A 7,540-nucleotide genomic window follows, 5' to 3' on the forward strand; every position below is an offset into this window, starting at 1 on the left:
TAAAGGACTGATCTTTCTCTTTGCAGCACCGACAAAACTTTCAGTGACATGGCAGGCACACACATCCTTAGAGAAGAAGAAGACCATAATGCAAGTTGTCACTGGTGGGTTTGGGTGGAGAAGTCAGTAAAATAATAGTCCGTGGCATGTTTTTTAACTTTCCCAAGCACTAGATTTATCTGTACAGCTAAGAGTTACTCCTTAACCATGTTACTAATTTGCAGTGTATGAGCAGCCTTGTAACAAAAATCTGTAAACTCTTTAACCTCATATACAGGATTGATGTTTTGTGGCATTGCTGTTAATCATGCAAGAAAGCAAGCAAAACAGTGAAACTAGGGAATATAACATCTCAGCCACAAGCAACAGATCGCTCGCCTCTTCAGACACTTACTTTTTCCTGTGGCTTGGAAGGGTTCATCTCCAGTTATCTGTGGTCTAGGTTAGTATCACTGTGTCACTATAGCAACAAAATGGCCTCTGAAAAACGGCATGAGGTGTCTCAGTCTGCTTCCCTGTGGGATGGGGTTCACATCAGAGAGGCCAATACAATTAGTGATGCGAAGTGGCAACTTTGCTGGCAGCCTTAACAAGAGGATCAAAGGAGGCAGATGTTAAACCAGCTGTTTGCTCCTGGGATTTTAGTTTCCAAGGCAGGGTGAGGCTGAATGTGTTTTATTTTGGACAAAAAAGGAATCAGAATCATAGAATCATAGAATAGTTAGGGTTGGAAAGGACCTTAAGATCATCTAGTTCCAACCCCCCTGCCATGAGCAGGGACCCCTCACACTAGACCATGTCACCCAAGGCTCTGTCCAACCTGGCCTTGAACACCGCCAGGGATGGAGCATTTATCACTTCTTTGGGAAACCTATTCCAGTGCCTCACCACCCTTGCAGTAAAGAATTTCTTCCTTATATCTAACCTGAACTTCCCCTGTTTAAGTTTAAACCCATTCCCCCTTGTCCTGTCACTACAGTCCCTAATGAAGATTCCCTCTCCAGTATCCTTGTAGGCCCCCTTCAGATACTGGGAGGCTGCTATGAGGTCTCCACGCAGCCTTCTCTTCTCCAGGCTGAACAGCCCCAACTTTCTCAGCCTGTCTTCATACGGGAGGTGCTCCAGCCCCCTGATCATCCTTGTGGCCCTCCGCTCCATGTCATTCTTATGGATTTCAGAGAAACAAGTGTTTTCCCTGTGTTATGGCTAGCAGGGAGGCAGTGGAGTGAAAGAGCATCAAGAGGGACACACTGGTTGACTCGGCTGCAGCAGTTCTTGCTTCTGCCTTCTGCTCTCTGGCCCACTTTGGCTTAAGCATTCTATCTTTGGCTTAAGCATTTTATCTGAAGACAGGGACAAGTAAGTGCTTCAGGCACTTGTCTCTTCTGCTCTAGACATAGCAGGAGGCTGCCTAAATCCCTGACTGTTTAACTTCCTCTGTGACCACAGATGGCAAACTTAGATTAGACAGGGGAACAGGATGGAAGGATTATATTAGATATTTATTTTTCAAGATGGCCAAGATAAATGAGATTGATCCTGCTGAATTAAGTTCTTAACAGCCCAAGTGCTGTGTCTCAAGTCTCTAGTCTTACTGCTTTTCAGAGTTTTGCATTGGTCAAAATAAGTTGAATCAAACTAAGTGGCACATGGATAGATGAGCATATTCCAAAATAAATAAAGGTTTTATAGAGTATTCGTGGGGACTGTTGAGAACAGGGCAGGTGCAGTTCTGGAAATCTCTTCCTTCTGGAAACCTCTTCCTCTTAGCTCCTGGATGCCATTAGGACATTAGGATTTAGAAAAGCTTTTGAGCTTAATGTTCCTAGCCCAGTTATGCAAAATCTGTGTGCCACCTTCACCTGAACTGTATGCAGAAATGCCTACATAAACCTTGTTATCCTGTAGCAAAGATGGTAATAAAATATATAAATTCTAAAGAGCAAAGAGATAGTTGCCAGGTTATCATTAAAATACATTTTCGTACTTTTGTGAATTTGTAAGCCCCAAATTAACTTTCCATTAGCAGGAAGTCTCACATTGAGCTGCTTGTTTTCTAGATAATTATTCCATAGCAATACTTACTAATGATGACTCTTGAAGCTATAAGTCATGGTAATCTATTCTGTGTAGACTGTCGTATCACCTTAACAAACCACCTTTTAGCAGAAAATTAAATGGCAGAATAAGACCCTGTCGTGTATTGTTAGTCCTTCCATCCTGTTCCCTGTAGGGAGAAGAGTATGTAGTGGAATAGTTTGATTTTTTGAGGTGTTGTGTTTCTGTTAGTTTTCTAAAAATATATGTTGCTACTGACTTAAATAATGAAATGCAAAATCAGAACTGTAGACCAGAATTAGTAAAGAATTTTAGTTATAAGCGGAGTATTTTAAAGGCTGCCCACTGAGTAAGACTAGAAGCAGCAGTAGAAGTAGAAGTAGCATCCTAGAAACAGCAGTACCAGTAATGTATGTAAGATAAATAGGAGGCATAAAACAGGCAGATGTATATAAAGGTTAACTTCTGCTTTATACTCAATAGTAAATATATGGTAAAAGTAATTGATACTCAGTAATGAGGAATACTGTTTTATCCATTTTGGCATTTGCTTATTACCAGTATACCTCTAAGAGATTGGTTTATTCTTCCGTAATGGGACTGGAACAGTCTACTAAATCAATATCAGAGTTCCTGAAGTTATTGCAGAAGAATATGGTTATGGATAAATAATTATGGAGAGTTCTTTTAAAAATGAGCCATTGCTTGAAAGAACACCGTATGGAAAAAAAGAAAGAGGTATGGACAGGTGTATTTATTTTAAAAGTTTATGTGGCATTTCTGATTGTTTGAAATCATTCTGAAACTGTACATTTAAAGCTCACAGCTGCCTGGGTCAGTTATTTGTATTTGCTAAGAAGGAGGAGGTAGAATTTTCAAAATAAGGGACATACTTCTCAATCCCATTTTCTCTGCTTAAACACAACCTCTTTCTGAGGGTTTAACCTAACTTTGCAGAATGATCCTGAGGTTCTGCATGCCTAAATAATTTTTGGAAGTGTAGGTTATAATATGTATTACTTATATTCCCTTGAAATGCTGTATGAAAGCGAATTCTAAATATCCAGCCAGCAGCAAAGGTACATTTTCACAGTGCTAACCTGTGATGGATGATGAAATGTGGATTTGTATCTAATTTATGCAGGTTTTTACACCTTTTTCCAGGGTGATGGTCCCAGATGCATTGCTGTGAACATATAAGTGTTCCAGTCTTCAATAGGAATGAGACTCGTTGGCCGCCTTTATAATGTTCTGGGGTATCCTAAGTGAGAAAGCACTGTCCAGCTACCTCCATCCATATTAGGTCACCTACTGAAGGAGCGTCAAGCTGAGTCTAAGTAATACTTTCTTTACATTACATCTCAAAGCCAAGTCCCACATGCTTGCCAGTGTTTAAGTGTGTAAGCATCCTTCTCCAGAAAGTTTTCACAGGTCCTGCGAGTATATAGGTAAGAAGCCAACAGAGAGAAAGCATCTGCAGAAAGTGAAGTATGTGTGAAGGAGAGAGCTGCTGTCACAGATATGCTGCCGATTCTCAGCTTTCGTGTATTTAGAAGTTGGATGACCCAGAGAGTATTCTGGGTATGACGCAAAATGCAAGAAAGAGCACTGTAGGTAATGTCATGAACTCTCAAGGCATTAGGGTGAACTTTAGAATCCATAATCCTTAGAGTTTTAGTGGAATTTTGCGAGAATGCATTTTTTTTCAGAGGAGGGAAAGCGTTGTATATTACATTAAAGTTGAATATCTAGTTGTGGAGAAAAATTCGGGAAGGGGGGAGAAAGTCTAAAAATTTTAAATGCAAAATGTAAAGAAGAATGTCACACTTTTTTATCATTTTACTTTTCCGGAATTCTGATACTCAGTACAAAATTAGATGTGAAACAGTACAAGTGAGGCACTTTGCCAGCTGGTAGAAATTTGGAGGATAGTAAGAATGCCTTTTAAAAAGTATATAGGGATACAGCACTTAAATGCTAGCACTTTAAAAAAATGAATGTCTTCTGCTTTGTGAGTAAATATTGTTGAGAAATGCCTAAACTGAAAGAAATCTTAGAAGACTGTTTTATAACAACAAAAAGATACTAAGTCTATGATACAACCTACAGTTCATACAGTCCTATATATGGAGTTTTCAAAGCACATTCAACCAGCAGTTGTTTATAGTTAATTTCAGGGACAGCAGTATTGCACCAAGCACCTTCTGCAAAAATGCCAAACAGATCGCGTTAGGTAAGGCGTAGATTTAACTCAGCTGTTTTGGATTGTATGAAGAGATTAACTGCATCTCAAAGCAAGGCTTTAAATGCTCTTCCTAATGTGTCTTCCTAACTAAAAGAATATTCCTTTCAACTAAAATCTAACAATCTGTGATCGTTTCAAGCTCCCCACTTCTGATCTAAGATAATACTGGTGTGCTACTCCTATAGGCTCCACCGAAAGCCATCTCACCGTATCTGAGCATATCTCACATTATTTACTGCTTCATTTCTTCTCAGAATAGTGGCAGTTAGCAAGCTGCATGAGGCGTCCATGCCGCTCAGGATCAGATATCTGGTTTTCTTAACACTGACATGGTTATTTTTCCTCGCCTCTTTCTTTTTTGTCTGAAATAATGTATAGGTTGGTCTCTGCAATCACTTGGGAAAGAGCAGGGGAACAGAAGGGGAGATGCTGGCTGAACGTTCTCTCCCTGTAATCATAGTAACTGCAGCTTCTGTCTGACCTGTCCTAAATTGTACTTGTGTTGTTACTCACTTACAGTACCCAGATTCTCCTACAGAATCTTGGGTTGGGCTCTGAACCAAAAAGGATGAGGGCAGCCACTTTGCTATACTGCTCCCATTCTTCTCTGTTGTGTTTGTAATTGCCATTCTGATCTTTAGACATCTGTGGTGTTTTTCCCCACAGTCGTGGTTAGGAAGGCCGTGGGAAAGTTCTTCTTGGGAAGAAGCAATAGTATGCAGTCCTTCCACACTGTGAACTGTCACTCTCTCCAGAGAAAAGGAATTAGAAACAGTATTGTCCTCAAGAGCTGAGAAAACTTTCAGATTTTCCATGTAGAGTAAACAGTTTCTATAATTACCAGGAAGACAAAACAGAGAGACAAAGTTGTGCAGCAGGGGCATCCCGTCTCATATGCGCTGCTGTGATAAAGAAATCCAAACCCTGAGGAATCACAGGCACGTTATCCTCGCTTGCTTTAAAGGTCAGCTGAGAAGTTAATTTCTCAAATGGGCTCATAGCTCTGAGACAGCGTAACACTAGTCATTTCTTCCAACAAATTGCAGTTGTTAGAGAAACTGGATTAGTAGCTCATAGAGCTAAAAATAGCCATTGTGCACTTGCCAGAGAAGGATGAATTCAGTAACAGAGGTGAAGGTATATCAAAATAACATAATATCTGGAGAAAAAGCAACAAAATAATGCTCAACTCAAAGCAAGTTACCTGTAAAATTACATTATAAAATAATCTGAATCACCAACTGGAAGAATGACAGGGTTTAGTCTTTGTTCTGTTTTATTTGCCTTCCAGATCCACCTTGCAGCTGTTGCTTTATTGACTGAATCAGTTTGGCCACAGTTCTTTTCAAAGTCATGTACCTCTAGTTAGGCAGTGAAAGCTATTATTTTAAAGCCATTATCTTAATACTGAACAATAAGAGTCTTTGGCTTAACATTTTAATCTTTGCAAGTGGGGGAGTGGAGGGAGAGGGATAATTGCTAAACTTATTCAACTGAAAAATAAAAACTAAACTCCCAAAGACCAAATCTAATAACAGAGCTACAGCAAAAACCAAGTTTCCAGACCTCAGAATATGTTTACTAAAAAGTAGGTAATTAGTTTTCATTACACCAATTATCTGCATTTTAAAGAATTCTCTCTTATGCCATCCTGTTATGGATTTGTATTTCTACTTGCTTAGACTTTAGAAAAACAAAAAACCAAAAAAACCCACCACTGAACACTTCTTTATTCTTCAGTTACTTATTTTCCATAGCAGAGCAATTCCACTGTACTGTATATGACCTTGGAGGAGCAGCACTCTGCTGCAGACAGGGAGTCTCAGCCTGTGTGGTGAAAAGTTCTGCAAGCTGAAAGCAGTAGTTGGATGCAGTTTGTACTATGACTTAAGTAATTCTTTTTACTTTTCTATTCAGAAACAGACCTATGTATCATTCAGGAATAACCTTCACCATTTTCGTTAGAATTTCTTTCTATAGTGTGTGACTTTTCTGTGCATCTTTCATAAAGTCTCTGCATTTCAGGTCTGAGGCATTGACAAGTGTAGGGTGTAAATAATAACTGTCAGCAAATCTAATCACTGTGAAAAACATTTGCAAATTATTTATGCCCGTTCTCTTTCAGATATCTCAGAGAGTCTTTTTTTGCATATTCAGTTCTTGCAGAAGCCTTTGGTTATCATTGTAAGAAAGGTCGACAGTAATCTTGATTTTAGGATTTAATTAGCAGCAATACCATATGTCTGTCATTCACCATGTACCATTATTACTACAGTATTAAGGTTCATTTGTGAAATAGGAATGTCAGGATAAGCAGCACTAGCAGTTATCTGCTTTGCACATCCTACACATTCTGTACACATTTCATGGCATACAACTATAGAACATTATATGACTGGTAAAATATGTAGAAAAATAGGAATAAAAAATACAAAATCTGCGGACACTGCTGTGTTTGATAGCTATCATGAGATATTATGGATATGTTGTCACCTATTCTTGGGATTGCACTGAACCAAATCATGCACCTTTGGCATCCATCCTTGCTTCAGTGAGAAGCCTGATCATCATTATCTCTTTAGTCACTACAACTCAGTTATATTAGAGCATGGGGCTCCACTACTAGGATTTACTTCATATCCTTCTTGATTTGAAGAATCTGTGTGTAGTCTGATTGTGTAATCCACTGGTGCAACGCACAAATGTTAATCTGTTTCAGACCACCATCTCAGAGAGTCCAGCACATGTTTCACAGCCACACATAATGCCCTTATTCTCTATGCCACTTTGCACTGCCCGTGTCCAACTTTAAAATGGAACTGAATGTTACTAAAAATATTCTGGTCATTTATATTTGTTTCAGTGGGATAAATTCATTATTAGGAGAAACTTTTGCAAACCAAGCTAGTTTTATTGTCATGAACTTCACAGCCGGAGCCTATCAAGTCATAGTTCAGTCTCTTCCCAAAGCCTTTGTGGACAAATTGAACTTTGCATGCAGTATCTCACCTAGAACTGGTAACAATTCTCCGATTGTCTGGCACTGTGATCCTGACCCTCCCATCTAGTGGAAACCCCATGAAATTCATGAAACCATGAATGGAAAATCTCATAGTGCTGATACTTGTTTAACACTTTCTTCCAGGAGCCTATTGCAATTCTGAAATTGGTGATCTAACTGGCAGTTTATTCAGATCGTCATTTCCTCTGCAGAGAACTGTAGACAAGCATCAATCT

Source organism: Lathamus discolor, chromosome 4 (genome assembly GCF_037157495.1).
Source record: "Lathamus discolor isolate bLatDis1 chromosome 4, bLatDis1.hap1, whole genome shotgun sequence".
Taxonomy (NCBI): Eukaryota; Metazoa; Chordata; class Aves; order Psittaciformes; family Psittacidae; genus Lathamus; species Lathamus discolor.